Source organism: Podarcis melisellensis (assembly GCF_964234715.1).
Source record: "Podarcis melisellensis genome assembly, chromosome: Z".
Classification (NCBI taxonomy): domain Eukaryota; kingdom Metazoa; phylum Chordata; class Lepidosauria; order Squamata; family Lacertidae; genus Podarcis; species Podarcis melisellensis.
The window spans coordinates 34,429,716-34,444,678 of NC_138547.1; the positions used below are offsets into that span (position 1 = coordinate 34,429,716).

Genomic DNA, 14,963 nt, shown 5'->3' on the forward strand with positions numbered 1-14,963 from the left:
TTGGCTCAGATAAGCATGACTAAAGGAAGTGATCTGGGTTTTCAGATATGAAGAGACCTGAGCTGCACCTCGGGGGTTAATATGCTCAGGGGCTAGTATGAAACTTAGTTCTTCACAAGTTCTCACACTTTCAAAATGTTCTGACACAATACTCAGCATCAGAAAGCATTTAAAAATGTGTATTTAAAAAAAACACATATTTTGAGGGAAGCTACATTTCAAAATATGATTTTGAAATTTGTGATAAATGTGATTTTTGATTTTTGCTTTACATGGCAAATTAATTGATGGGGGAATGTAACAAACTTATTGGGAAATGCACATTAGAGTGACTTGGCTCAGAAAGGGTTTTTTCTAGCACAAAGTCAATTTCAGCAGGAGAAACCAAAATGCGAAAAGGTCTGCTTTGCAGCATCCAGTCGATCCATTCTAGAGGTGGCAATAAGCCAACAGAACCCTTTAAAACACAGTGAGAGGCACAGTGAGACTTTGCTTCAAATGAGCTTCCTGGGGCAGCTTCGTCAGGAAACATTTTCCTTTGAGCCATTAGCAAGAGCTCCACCCAACCCAGAAATGTCTGCTGGCTGGCCAGCTCTATTGGCTAGCTTGGACCATCAATCAGTAAGCTTTGGAGGGTGGGCTCAACTTCCAAGATGCCTAGCAAGCTAGGCTGCACAAGGCAAGCAAATTAGGGGGAGCACACAAACTTTTAAAATTGATTTTTAATGACTTTGAAAACAGGACAAAATGCATCCCATTTGAAGTTCAAACAGGACAGGGAATGCTGTTGTTCAAAAATGGGACCATCCTGTTTTTTAAGGGATGGGCGGCAACCCAAGAGAGTTACAGTCCAACTTCCCATCCCTGTCCATTGCAGCATTTAGCAATAATAATGCTATTTATCACTGCCTCCCAGTCATCTAATACCTTTCTCATGCTGTTTTTGAGCACAGAATCCCCCTTGAAAGAGGGACTTGTTCACCCATTATTTTTAAATGTACATGAATGATGTCATGTATATGGATGACACCATATACACAAAGAAGTAAGCAAGCAATGAGAGAAATAATTTGGTTTATGGCACAGTTAAGTGTGTTAGTTGTTGAGGAAGGATGCTCTGGTGCCTAAGAATGAAGCAGTTTAGGACATGTAAAGCTACAACGAGCTTTTGCTGCAAATGGTCACTACAACCAAAAAGAACAGTGAATTTTATGTAAGACCTAAAAGGCATAAAAAAAGGATAAATCTCTCTGGAGCATTGCAGCACATCATTGGTCTCGTCCTGTGAATGTCCTTTTGTTCACCTTCTGCCAGGCTAACTCCGTTTACATGCAGAAATATTTCTGGTCTGCAACATTTGTGCTAAGAACTGGAGGGTCTTTTAAGGACTATGAACTGTGACGCTCCAATAACAAGAGTCCTTTCCTGGCTCAGTGGCCCAGAACAAAGGTTGCAATGGATGGGGAAGGGGTAGAGTTGGGAGAAAGAGGGAAAGTTCTGAATTAACCTAGGAGGAGGATGTGCTCTGACAGTAGGAAGCAGCTACTCTCATGCTTTGCTGCAGTGGTAGGAGAAGAAATACAGGCTGAAGGCACAGCACAGGGTAGACAATGGAATTTCTGCTGAAGAATGGAAGAACCAGGGTCATGGAATTCTATACATGATGCAGAGGATGCACGTAGAAGAGATGGTTGTACAGTGTGACTATGTAGATGGGGGTTGAGCAATTAATTCCATGCTATTTTGGTCTCACTGGTGCTGAATTATAGGTCTATACCATGCCATTCCACCCTACTCTATGCATTTTACTCCTGCCTTGCCGTGAGTGCTATCAACGTTTCCATGCAACGTTTGTGCAAAATACATATTTTTAGTGTACGACTTAGCTGTATGCAGTTTTCTGTGTGGCTTCACCATTGGCACATGCACCAATTTCAAACATCAACAATGCATGAGAAGTATACTTACATTTCCTCAGATGACTGAGAGGCTGTCACTGTAGAGTGCATCCTACAATCCCTTGGCATCTTGCCCACCATCATCTTATACAAGCCTCTAAAAAAGCTAAATGCCTTAAAAAAATCAATTTAAGAATGGTCACCTGCACCTGTGTGCTACATAGAATTATTGTCCTCTTTTGAGCCTCTTTTGAAGCTCAGCAACATGCTGAAGTAATACCCCATACTGCCAAATTCTCATTGAGCCAAGATTTGCTCAATTGTGTTTGCTGCAGGGTGGTAGGATGGGAACAAGGGAAATAGCAAGTCACATCTTTGTGTGTGTGTGTGTGTGTGTGTGTGTGTTTTACACCTGATTTTGCTGAACGGTCGGGTAGTGTCAGCCAATTAATGTAACATCCTGTTAAAAGCATATTTGGGCACTCAACTCCATGCAATTCCATGCAACTCCATGCAATTCCAGTCATTCAAGGGGGAGAGTGGGGCCACACTCATTGGCCCCACCCACACTCAAGGGCCTGGACCTACCATTTCCATAAAGTCTGGAAAGTCTGAAGTGAGGAGGCTGTTCTCATTGCTAATGGAGATGATAAAAATACAAATACAATGCTGGAATGCAATGTGGTAGACAGAGCAGGCTTCCTGCTCCAGACATTCTGGGTCTTTGAATTATAAATAACAGAGCTCAGATTATACCTACTTCAATCAACTGTTGGAAAACCTTGTTGCATTTTTTGAAGCCATCGAATTCATTTAACAGTAATGAATAAAAAATAGAACATGAATAAAAATAGACCAAGTTGTAATAAACTCATCTTGCCATTGCCTCTTATCTCTTATTCTTAATGAAAAATGTGAGTTTAGCCACTGAGCCAAGCTCCAACATTGTTTCTGACTGCTCCTTTATGGATGGGGTTGTGTGCACTCTCCATTTAGATGCCTACATAACCCTTACAGCAGTGACCTTATGAGAGGTTAGTTCTTTACACTATGCTTTCACCAAGTCATTCGTATAACGTAGTAAGAAAAAACAGGGTCTTATAGGATCTCATTCCATTTGATACTAATGGTCCTACCATTAGGCAAAGTGAGTCAACTGCCTCAGTCAACTTCTAGGAGAGAGTTCCCTGGCTGTTCCCACATGTTGCAAGTCAGAGCTCTGTATTATACATGACCTGTATTAGCTTTTAGCGAAGGGCACAGCTCATAATAATAATAATAATAATAATAATAATAATAATAATAATATGGCAGTTTAAAGGAGACCTGATCTGATGCCCTGGGGTGATCTCAGCTGACCCAAGCCCTGAATTCTCCCCACTTCTCCTCACCACCAAACTGCCTTCCCTTTTGACAGTCCTGGATCACTCTGGATGAACCTGATCTGATCCTGAGTGGTACAGGGCTTCTCTAACCGGATCTGGTTGAATCCCAGGTTGACCCAAATTGGCCTAAGTCACTTTGGGATCTGGAACCCAGCTGGGTTTGGTGCACAGCCCTACTGGCTCCCTGAATTAAGCTAGCCTGCTGCCTCAGGTGCACTGGCGGATTCTCTTATGTCACTAGTACTGAAGGAAGACACTGCTGCCAATTCAGACAGCTTCTGTATGTTGAATAGGGAGTGAGAGGGAGCCATCTAGTCCCTCACCTCAAGGCGCAAAATGTCTTGGGCTAGCCCAGCGCATATACACATACACATTCGCCTTACGTTATCCATGAGATATGCTTACCCACTAACCTCTTTAATCTGAGATTATCCCAGAGTGTTCTCCATTCAACATACAGTTGGATTTTGCAGACTTCAGAAAAAGAAAAGGTTGAAGAACCTTTCTTTCTTTTCTTTTTTCTTTTGCTGCTCTCACTAATATTTTCATATATCTCTGTTAGCAGTAGCAGGCTTTACACAAAACTGTTACTAGCTGCGACAAAACAGTCTTAATAAGAGTTTCAGTGGCTCCTCGCCTATGATCTGATGCGTTACATATACTGTCACTCTTCAGCAAAACGCCTAGCACCTATATTAAGCTTTAAAAATACCAGTGTTTTTAAACAAAAACACCACTTTCAAATACTGTGCACAGATGACACATTGGAAATGAGATTTGTTTCCTGCTGTGGAGAACTTCAGAGACAGGGAATGTTGCCAGACAGGTAAGGGCTTTTTCTGGGTTTTTAAAAAAATCAATAATTTCATTGTTCTATTCTTTTTGTAAACCCCTTTTATAGGTTTTTTTTTCTTTTTCTTTCAATCAAGCAGTGTATAAATCTTAGGAAACAAATTACAAAATATAGTAATTGCTTGATTAAAGCAACCACAACAATTATTGGGGAAGGGCCATAAGCTCAGGAGTAGAGCATCTGCCTTGCATACAGAATATCTGATGCCCAGAGCAAAAACCCTGAGGAGCTGCTGGCAGCCAGTTGAATAACCTGGACTAATGGGCTGTCTAATGGTCACAGGAAGCTTCCTATGTTCCTATTACAGAAGCAGCAGCAGAAACCTGTTGCACTCCCAACATTTTAGACTACAGCTTCCATCAGCCCCAGCCAGCGCAACCATTCTCGTTACTGTTCAAAACATCTGGAGCATACCAGGTTGGCGAATGCTGCCTTTTGCAGAGGCATTGATTTGCTTAGAGCGCTGTGTATTTTACATGGCTGCCACCTTAGCAAGCTTTGCTCCCAAACACAAAAGCAGAGACTGAAGAGGTTTTCATCATGTAGTTGGCTGAAAGCCACTGAAACAGGGGAGTTTATCCTCCAGAGCGGTCCTTTTTCTTTATGTGAAAGGGATTATGCCTCTTGTGATTTGGTGCACTTTTAAAGTAGCCATGGCACCATAAATAATGCTTTAAGAGAGAGGAACGATTTAGGGGCTGAGCAGAAGGGCAATTTCAGAGAGCCTGGAAAGCACCTGAATTTTCGCAGAATCACTTAACCCTGACCCTTTTTCATGTGTCACAGCTACTAAAGTAGATGATTAATATTAGGAATATGATATCTTGGAAGAATGCCAGTTGAAGGAAAGGACTAAGCATTTGAATTAATTCTACCAGCCATCTCACTTTGGTACGTATTTAATTTGACTGCATATTAAGAAGATAGATATGTCTATTATTGGGCAAGAAAGGGGCTTTGCTTGAATAATAACATTACACCCCATTTAGAAATGATGTAGTTTGGAAAATATGGCATTTACTGAACCTAAATGTAATTTGAAAGTGGTTTTAATACTGCTGGTGAAACCTCCGCCTTGACATACATTTTCTGTACATAGAAACGAGGAAGACTACAGCTGCATTTCTATGCACACTTACTACCTGGTAGCAAATTTAATTTAACTCCATGGGACGTCTGAGTAAACATGGCTGGGATCAGACTGGTCTGTGACTATGAAGAGCCATATGTGATGAAGAGCATGTTCCTGAGGTCCCAAGTAGGATCTCTGGCATTTCCTGTTAAAAATTTGTGGAGCACAAGGCTACCAACAACTGCTAGTCATGCTGGGTCTGTCCTACCTCCACTGTAAAAGACATTATTCTTCTGGATATCAGCTGTTAGGAATAACTAGTGAATGAACTGCTATTGCACTCAGGTCCTGCTGGCAGGCTTCCTATTGGCGTCTGCCTGACCACGGGAAGCTGTTCTTACAATCTCAGGCAGCAATACCTAAGAACTTAACACAGCCCTGCTAGATCAGTCCAACATCTGACTAGTCTAGCATCCTGCATCCCACACTGGCCACTCAGGTGCCTCCAAGAAACCAGCATGCAGGGCCTGAAGGCATTCAGCAGCATGCTATTTCACTTCCTCGTCATTACTAAGGGCCATTAAGGGATTTATCCTCTGTGGATTATTTTAATCCCTGCTTTTAAAGCCAACAAAGATGACCATCAATGCATTTTGTGCAGTGAATTAATTAGGTGTTGTGTGAAATTATATTGCGTTTGACCCAAGTCAGTTTCACTGTGTGATCCTATCATTCTAGTATTATGAGGGAAGAATAACTTCTCCCCGGCGACTTTCTCAACACAATGGTTTTGTTTGTTTGTTTCTGTGATAAAACTATGAATATGAAAAGAGATCACTAATGCATGAGAAAATGGCATGTCAACAGTACATTTACAATGGGCCGCTTATCTCATGAAGGATATCCATGAACGTGATGTGATGGTGTTTCATTTTCTTGCAATGATAGGATCTGCCTAGTAAAGCAAACTGCTGGGAACACACTGATAAAATAGACCAACTAAATTCAGGCTTGCGAGAGGATAGAAGGGAAGTCATATAATGCTGCTCAGAAGCTGATCAACATAAAATCAGTCACTGGGACAAATGACCAAGTGGCATAAGGGGTACCTTCAGCAACTATCCCTTCATTCAAGAATGGATCCATTGATAAATGAACATATTGGCCTACACATAAAGCATACAGGAGGAGGTAGCAATAACTGCAGATGTTGGCTGATCTTGTTCATCCTGATGTTTCTGTTAAACTAAAAATGGCTTGGATTTAAAGGACATGCTCCAAAACCAGGGAAATGTCTAAATTTCTCCCTCCTCTTACCCTCCTAGTGTTCCCAAGGAGGAAGTGTGTGTGTGTGTGTGTGCGCGCGCGCATAAATCAAAACACGTTAACAAATAGAGGAATGTAAGATTGTTCCTCCACCTTCACTCACATTCTGCTGTGTCAAGAGTGGGAAGACATTGGCTGTGGCACTTCAGATTTTTGCTCCTATTACCACTTTAGGAACGTGGCCTTATCTACTGTGATTCAAAGTTGGTCTTCAGCTACAAAGTGCTATGTTAGAAAGAGAAGCTGGTCCCATAGATATATATTCATTTATTAAATTTCTATACTACCCTTCCTCTGAGGACCCCAAGGCAGTTTACAAGATAAAAACACTAAAATACATAACATAGTTAAGAAACAAAAGCAATACCCTGCCCCCAATTCAAGTACAGTAATACCTTGGGTTACAGACGCATCAGGTTACAGACGCTGCTAACCCAGAAATAGTACCTCAGGTTAAGAACTTTACTTTAGGATGAGAACAGAAATTGTGCAGTGGCGGCACGGTGGCAGTGGGAGGCCCTATTAACTAAAGTGGTACCTCAGGTTAAGAACAGTTTCAGGTTAAGAATGGACTTCCAGAACGAATTAAGTTCTTAACCCGAGGTACCACTGTACTTCTTACAACATAGTTTGCATGCATTGTACTATATTTTTCTCCCCTCCACTCTTTAACAGACACGTTAACAAATAGAGGAACTGCACCGTTAAAATTTCATACTAGATCCCATTTTATCAAACCCACATTGTTCAGTAAGTTATACAGCTAAGATTCATTGGTTAAAAAGAATTTGATCCAATAACTAATTACATACATTGCATACATTGCACTTTATATCTTCAACATAAATTTATGTTACCAGTGTGACTTACAATGTAGTACAAAACAATAAAAGTATTTTTAGAAGTAAAATAAAACATACAAAATAACAAACGGAAACATCACTGATCAATTGAAACAGATAGAGCACTTTAGATTTTACTAAGTTAAAAATCTTAATATTAGCTATTCTTAAAGGTCCAGCGAAGGAGAAATGTTTTTGCCTGGAGCTGAAATAATAGTGATGATGGCAACATAATACATTATTATTATTATTATTAGTAGTAGTAGTAGTAGATAAGATGATGATGATGATAAAGATATAGTAGTAGTAGTAGTAGTAGTAGTAGTAGTAGTATACTCCTGTGTGAAAGAATAGGAAATATGTCTTCCATTATGGTGCCAGCTGAGAGGTAAGCAAGCGTCATCTAGAAACAATCAATGTTCTTTTATTTAAGAACTCCTTTTTGTATATAGATCTAATAATTCAATAATTTGTCCCACTTAGTCAAGTAAATAATATACAATTAATCAAATAAAATGAAAGAAACTATGGGTTTTTTATTATTATTACATGCTAAGTGTTAAGGCACCCAAGCCTATAATATTTCGTTTCCAACAGTAGAACACACTGACTTGCTAGAAAATTTTGTCTTTACAATAGAAGTTGAGTGCCCTACATAGTTCATCTTTGAGTTGCCATTCTGCTGTTTGATGTGATAAGGGTTGGCAGATCCAGCTGACAGGTTCCCATGATATTTGGAGGTCTTTAGAAGAGGATGCATGTTAGGCATGTGGTCATTGCTGTAAAGTTTTAGAAGCTCTGATCTCTGCCAATTCAAAATTCCAAGTCTCTCATTACTTTCCCACCAAATAAAGGTTAAAGCATCCCAGAGCACAAGTACTCTTTAATGAAGTAATTATGAAATTGGTATTACGTAATGAGGCAATATGTTCTAAGAATAAATATTTATGAAGCGGCTCTGAGAACAGACATTGCATTTGATTAAACTTCCACATCCCATATGTTCATTGCAACGTTCATTGTGGGTATCAAAATGAGAGGGCACTTTTGAGATGTGGTGGATTCAAGTTGCCATAAACTGGGCCTAATGAAGAGCAGTCAACACTTGACTGTTTTAATGTACCTACAGATAATCCAAGCTGCATAACATTTTATTATCTCCCCCCCCCCTTTTCTTGAATTCAGGCAAAAATGCCCCAACCTACTGCTGCAAAGGGGATGGAATCATGCGGCCAGTGGAGTCAATCACTCTAGGACATGCATGGGCTTTTTAAAGGTCCGGCACCCACTCAGGGTCTGTCTCTTTCTTCCAGCCTGACAGCCTGCCCACCTTCCCTTTTATTAGCCAATTGCCCATTTGACATCTAATGAAGATTTTTGTGTGTGTGTTCCATCACCTTTTTACCAGCTACTCCATATTGCTGTTGATTTGGCCTGGATGGGTTTCCTTTGATGTAGGGGTAGGTAGCACGGGCAGGGAGGTATATTATATTATAGACCTTGTAGGGAATCAGATGAGGAGCAACGATCCTCATATTGTTACCTGGCTTGGGATAGGGGGGTATATGTTTATGGGTGGTATTTTGGCTCCGGAACCTGATCAGCAGGGGCAGGGTGGACTAGCAGAATGCCCTTTGATATGGCACTAAGAATCGCAATACTGTTGAAGGGGCTTGAACATGGGTAGCATTGCTTAAGTGATAGGCTTTGGTGATTTTCTCTTCTACGTTTTCAGAGTTACCTGCAGGTAGGGATGGAAGAGCAATTCAATTCGGTATGCATTTAAGGCTGAATATATCAAATTTGCACGGTCTGTAACAATATGTAGGCTGAAACACAGCTATCCTTTGAAATCTGCACTTATCTGAATTTTTCAATGCAGCTCTCCAAACAATGTTTATAAACGTGTATATATTAATTGTACATAAAAATGAAGAAAAAAATGAAGTGAAAGCAATATACAAGAACACATCGTATTAGAGGAAATTGCTTGCAAAAATGTGTACATCAGTCGAAACTGCATATAAAAATGCGTTAATTAGGGGGGAAATTCACACTAAATGATGAATTTTGCTAATTGCTTTAAAATGTAGAAAACTGAATTTTGGAATGGAAAAATTCCAAAACTGAGAGATGTGAAATTGGCAAGTCTGAAGTAGAGTTTATTTGCTGCAGACCTTGTATATGTTGTGATCATTTAACCATAAACTTGTCCTGTGTCTTTATTCTGAGTTTTGGGGCAAGTAGATGCTAAGCATCATATTACCAGAGCTCATGGATTTGTATCAATTTGGATTTCTGGTCAATTTCAGTTTCCAGCTGAAATATTTTGGGATAATGTCTGCCTGCTCTGACAATAAAAGGCAATTTCATGTACCAGTTAGTAGGGATGTAAACCTGCACATTTTTTATTGCGATGCTAGGTATGGGATTTCTGAAGATGTGTTACATAACACATGGTTGGGTGATGTTGCACTATAGTTGTGGATCTAATTTAATGCACGGTATCCTGCTAATAACATTCTGCTTCCACTCATCCCTTCCCTTTCTTCCCTCTGACTGGTCTGTGAGCTCAGAGGAGCCATCTATGCTGGAAGAGCCAAAGACAATGATTCTGTCATTGTTTTGTTTACCTCGTTTACTTTGGGGCACAGAGAGAAACAGACAATATATGGTTACTGAAACATTGCTTGGCTATTCCACCATTACTGTCTTATAGTTTGTCCCAATATTACAGAATCTTTGGTTCTGAATGTGTTTGACTTGAAATCTTAATTATATAGTCATCTCCAGCTCCATATATATTAAAGCTTTTCTGCAGAGCTAAAAAGCTGCTGATTTGACTGGCGTGATTTGCATGTCATTAGCAAGAGACCTGGTGCCCTCCAGTATCCACTAGCATTTCCGTGGGCTCTTGCCTCCCCTAGCAGTGGTTTTGTGTTTTGGCTTGTGGTATTGCTAAGATGGAAGAGGCAATAAATTACCCTTATTACCTTAATCATCACAAGATTGCTGAATAAGCTTCACTCCATCATACAGAAATCACATCCCAGCAGCTGCTACAGCTCTTTAAGATTAGCTGCTGTTTCCAAGCAGCAAGGATATGAGTCAATCAATATAAAAAGCATTACGATTGCACAGAGTACCACATGCAACAGACTCTTGCATATAGTTCAGGCTCTGATTGTATCTCTAGAGAGTTTACACATCTGATGTGAATTAATACAGTAATAGGATCCTTGGAGGCATTTTCATTGCAAATTGCAAATGCAAATCAGTGTGATAGGCCAGATTTTTCTTATACTTCCTCTTGAAATACATTTCTCGTACCAGTGTCTCTCTCTCAATTTTGTAACAGGACTTGGAATTGTGCTCAAATGAATAGTGTTGTGGAGATGAAAACAGTTATGCTAAGTGCCTAACAAGGGGAAATGGCCAATCTGTTGCCCAAGGGATCAAATACAATAGGAACATCTACTAGTAAAGGCAGCTCATCCGGAGAATCATCATCTTGGCCAGCCTCTTCAAAATATGGAAACAAACTGGCAATTTCAGGGGCTGCAGTTTTCAATCTGACTGGCATCTCTTAATAATTCATTTTGGTGCATTGTGCTCACTGTAGGATATATCTGTCAGCAATTAAACTTGTTATTAATGGTAGTAGTACAGCTCAGTTAACCACGGGTCACCTTCACCCTAACCATATTAGTTCAGCAATATGGTACAAAGTCCAGCAAAGGGGCTCCCTGCTGGTAGGGAAATCATTTCTGCAGAAATGGTAACTCCAGCCAGTGTCAGCCCAAGATACTTTGTCACCTGGGGTAAACCACAAAATGCTTGGCCCCTACCAGGCAAGAAAGGGTGAGTGGAGATGCGCATTGGGAACAAGGGTCGGGGGAATGAAATCATCCTTCCCTGATGGTTGAAGTGGAGAATTGAAGTCCATTGTTGCGAAGAAAGGAACCTACTCTGAATCATGCTGTGTGTGTGCCGAGAAGCCACTGTGGAGGCAACCCTGAAAAGTGACCTCTTGGCAAAGAGGAGGCACTGATTATGGTCTCCTACACCCTTGGGGAGGAAATGGTGGAGGCTGCCCTCTGGAGTCTCCGGGGAGTGTTCTGCAACCATTGTCACTGTGACGGTAGGCGACACATTCCTTGGAGACCAGACCTGCTGCCCTTGTGGATTCTGCTGCCCAAGGTAGTCACCTTATCTTGCCTCATGCCCTGACTCCAGCCATTAAATATTCTTTTGAGATTGTTCCCGTTTGAAATATTATCTTTTTTATCTCTACTGCTATCATTAGAGAATATCATAAGGGAAACCATTCTACTATCAGAAACGTCCTTTGGATATTTTTAATGCATTGTTAACAGTTTATATGGTGGGGGGGATATATTCTGATGGGCAATAGGCAGACTGAGTTTATCTTTGTGATGCAACAGGGTCAGGTGACTTGCTAACCTTTGCAACCCATGATGATGTTTCTATCCTTGCTCCGCAATATCCCATTTTCATAGGGCTTCTTCTCTAACCTAGTCAGGTAGTTCTTAATTCCTTCAAGAACATGTGTGAAGCTTCATCAGCAGGCTGTCAACTTAGCCCTAATATGGTGCCATGCACTGGATCCATCACTTGTCTTCAGAAACACAAACAATCTGAGTGACTTATGATGCCATCCTCCAATTGGGTTTTATCAACTGTGAATGCTAAGTTGATTATCATCATGGGGCAGCTCAATGCTGAAGAACATTATCTGGGACTTTATCAGCCTTGGCAGCACCATCTCTATGACAGCTCTTTGGATCAAGAGACATCAAAAGAATACAAAAGGAAAGCCAGGCTTTTGAAATACTTTGCCACAAGGGTACTCCACCAGCATACTATCCAACTGTCAACAGAACTGATCATCACTTTTACATGGGTGTGAAATATGGACAGATCACTGCAGGCATATCAAGCAACTTGAAAGATTTCACATGTGCTATCTAGTAGGTCTTCTGGCAAGGTAGTGTCAGATTTTGCACTTGTTTAAAATAATAATAAAAAACAGACCAGCAAGGCATTTATCATTAAAGGCCAACTTTGATGTGTGTGTGTGTGTTTAAAACTGACCTGCCCAATGCAAGACTTTCAGGCTACGCTTTCCACAGAGGGCTTGTCCTTCTGGTTGGCTGTCTCCATTTGTCACTTGTTTGGTCACCCAGCATACTTGGGTGTTGTCAAAGCAGCTTGGTCACTATTACCATGCATATATCCATCATAGCACCAGAAGCATGCTATGTATTGCACCAAACTCAAATATTATCCCTCTGTAGAAGACTTAGAGCTTCCCTTGACATTGCCCTTGTCTTTGCAAATGAGTGATTGGATAAAGACATTTCTCTGCCTTTGGAAGAAGAAACCTATCATGGTCTCAACACTGGACAAAGCAAGCAAGGAAGTACAAGGACAGGGGTCAGCAAACTTTTTCAGGAGGGGGAAGGTCCACTGTCCCTCAGACCTTGTGGGGGGATGGACCCCCCTTTCCCAAAAGCACTCCCCTCCCCAAAGGACCTCTGCCACCGCCACTCACACTGCCGCCGCCTCATCTCCGGCAGTGTTTTCATCGTCCTTTGCCTCTGCACAGAGCCCATGCTGCTAGCCTGGGTGGCAGAGGCAGCCTTTGCGCCGCTGCTGCTTCCATCTGCTCGGCTTTTTCTGCTCAATCACCTCTGAGCACCGCCACTTCCTTCCTGCTGAGGTGGTCAGCAGGTCAGTAGGAAGCGGCCCAGCAGGAAGAGCCGAGTGAGAGGAAGTGTCGACAGCATGGAGGCCGCATCAGCGTAGCCGCCCACCCAGAGGTGTCTGCGGCTTCTGATTGATTGCAGGAGCTTCCTGCAGCCAATCAGAAGCCGTGTCGCATAAGACAGTCCCCACACGAGGCCTCCGCGCTGCATCGCTTTAGCGCGGGGACTGACTGAGTGGGCAACAGAGTCCGCAAGGTTCACAGGCTGGATTAACGAGCCTGGCAGGCTACATCTGGCCTGCGGGCCTTAGTTTGCTGGCCCCTGCACAAGGCTGAGATCCAGAGGAGACCAACAATTTGTTCTGGGGTAAGAAAGTCTGGTAAGCAAGTAGAATCCTAGACCCTTGCAGGAATTGTAACAGAGGGGGCTTGAATTGACAATCTAGTACCAATTGACAATCTAGTACCAATCAAGCAGCTTCGTTATCTCTGATTGGGCCTGTAAAAAGTAATTTTTAGGGGAATAAGTGAGTGACTCTAGGCAGGGGCGGGTAGCTAACAAAGAGTTTGCAGTAACAGCTTGTCTGCTGCAAAACTGGGACATGTTTCCCACTCTTCAGTTATTTTTTTTTATCTCTCAGTCCCTTTTCCCTCAAACTGGGCTCAATACTTGTGCAGGTACTGACAAAAATGGTTCCCATTGAGTTATTAGGCTAGTTTCATCCATTCATTTAAGTGCTGTAAATTATTTGAACTAGAAAAAAGTGACTCTCTAATTTAAGGTCTTACGCTTATCACAAATTCTTTAACGCAATTCACTGTCTTTAAAATAAAACACAAGACATGTTTTAATGTGCTCAATGACTGCATTATATTGTTACATTTTAAACTTGTATCACAAGGTGTTGACAGTTTAAAAAGAATATAATCTCTGAGTATTTTCCCCCAAAATTAGCCGTTACAGAAGACATTTGCCCTGCCCATTTCAAACAAATATATTTGACACTTCAGAGTAAAAAGGATTAGCCCACCCCACCCACTCCCCAAACCAAAACTTCATAGCACAGAGGTACTTCAAAGTGATGATGTTTAAGAGGTATTAAATAAACATAAGCAACTGCACAAAGTATTGCAAAGCAAAAACAAGGTGTGTTTTTTAAACAACAACAAAGAAGTTAGGATCTGTTGATGACCAAATCTGAAATCACCAAAACTAATTTTAATTTGCAAATAGGGAAACGTTGGTATTATACACAAAGGTTTTCAACATTTTAGTGCATGACATTTGCAATATATTTTTGATATCTATCATATTAAATGCTATCATCCAACTCAGAATTATGTGCTAACCTGCACTCAAATAAATGATGACAATTTGCACTAGATGGCAACTTAACAACATCTTGACAGGAGGCTGGAGTTTACGTAAATAACTAGGTTAGAGAGAATTGTGTTTTATGGTATCTCTGAAAAAGTTTTAGTGGAAATAGTTTTTGCTTACAAAGAGTATTTACTTAGATCTGGGGAACATCAACTATCTCAGAAGACTAAAATATGCTTTCAGACATCCATGCAATGTTTAGGCAGCCCTCTTTAAATAAGACATGGAAGTGGCAGGTGCTGTTACATGAAGCTCCCAAATACAATATTTCTTTGCTTTCTACAGTGGTGGATGGCCCAGCATGTTCCTTCCCCCCCTTTCCCCCCCGAAAGTGAGGTTATTTCCAGAAATCACTGACCATCCACAGCTTCTGGGCAAAAGGAGGAACAGACCTGGGGAACACCGTGTAATTTACTGCCTTTATGGGTGCAACAGTGGTGTAATTAATACATCTGCCTATACATATGCAGAACTGATG

General features: G+C 41.2%; 1 long non-coding RNA gene across 1 annotated transcript in view; it reads left to right on the forward strand.

Annotated features, from left to right (window-relative positions):
- LOC309362202 overlaps window positions 1-12,422 on the forward strand; it is a 60,636-nt gene extending 48,214 nt beyond the window's left edge. Inside the window, exon 4 of the long non-coding RNA XR_014164870.1 lies at window positions 11,916-12,422. This is a non-coding gene — a long non-coding RNA (uncharacterized lncRNA). The remainder of the gene's footprint in view (window positions 1-11,915) is intronic.
- Window positions 12,423-14,963: the final 2,541 nt, after the last annotated feature.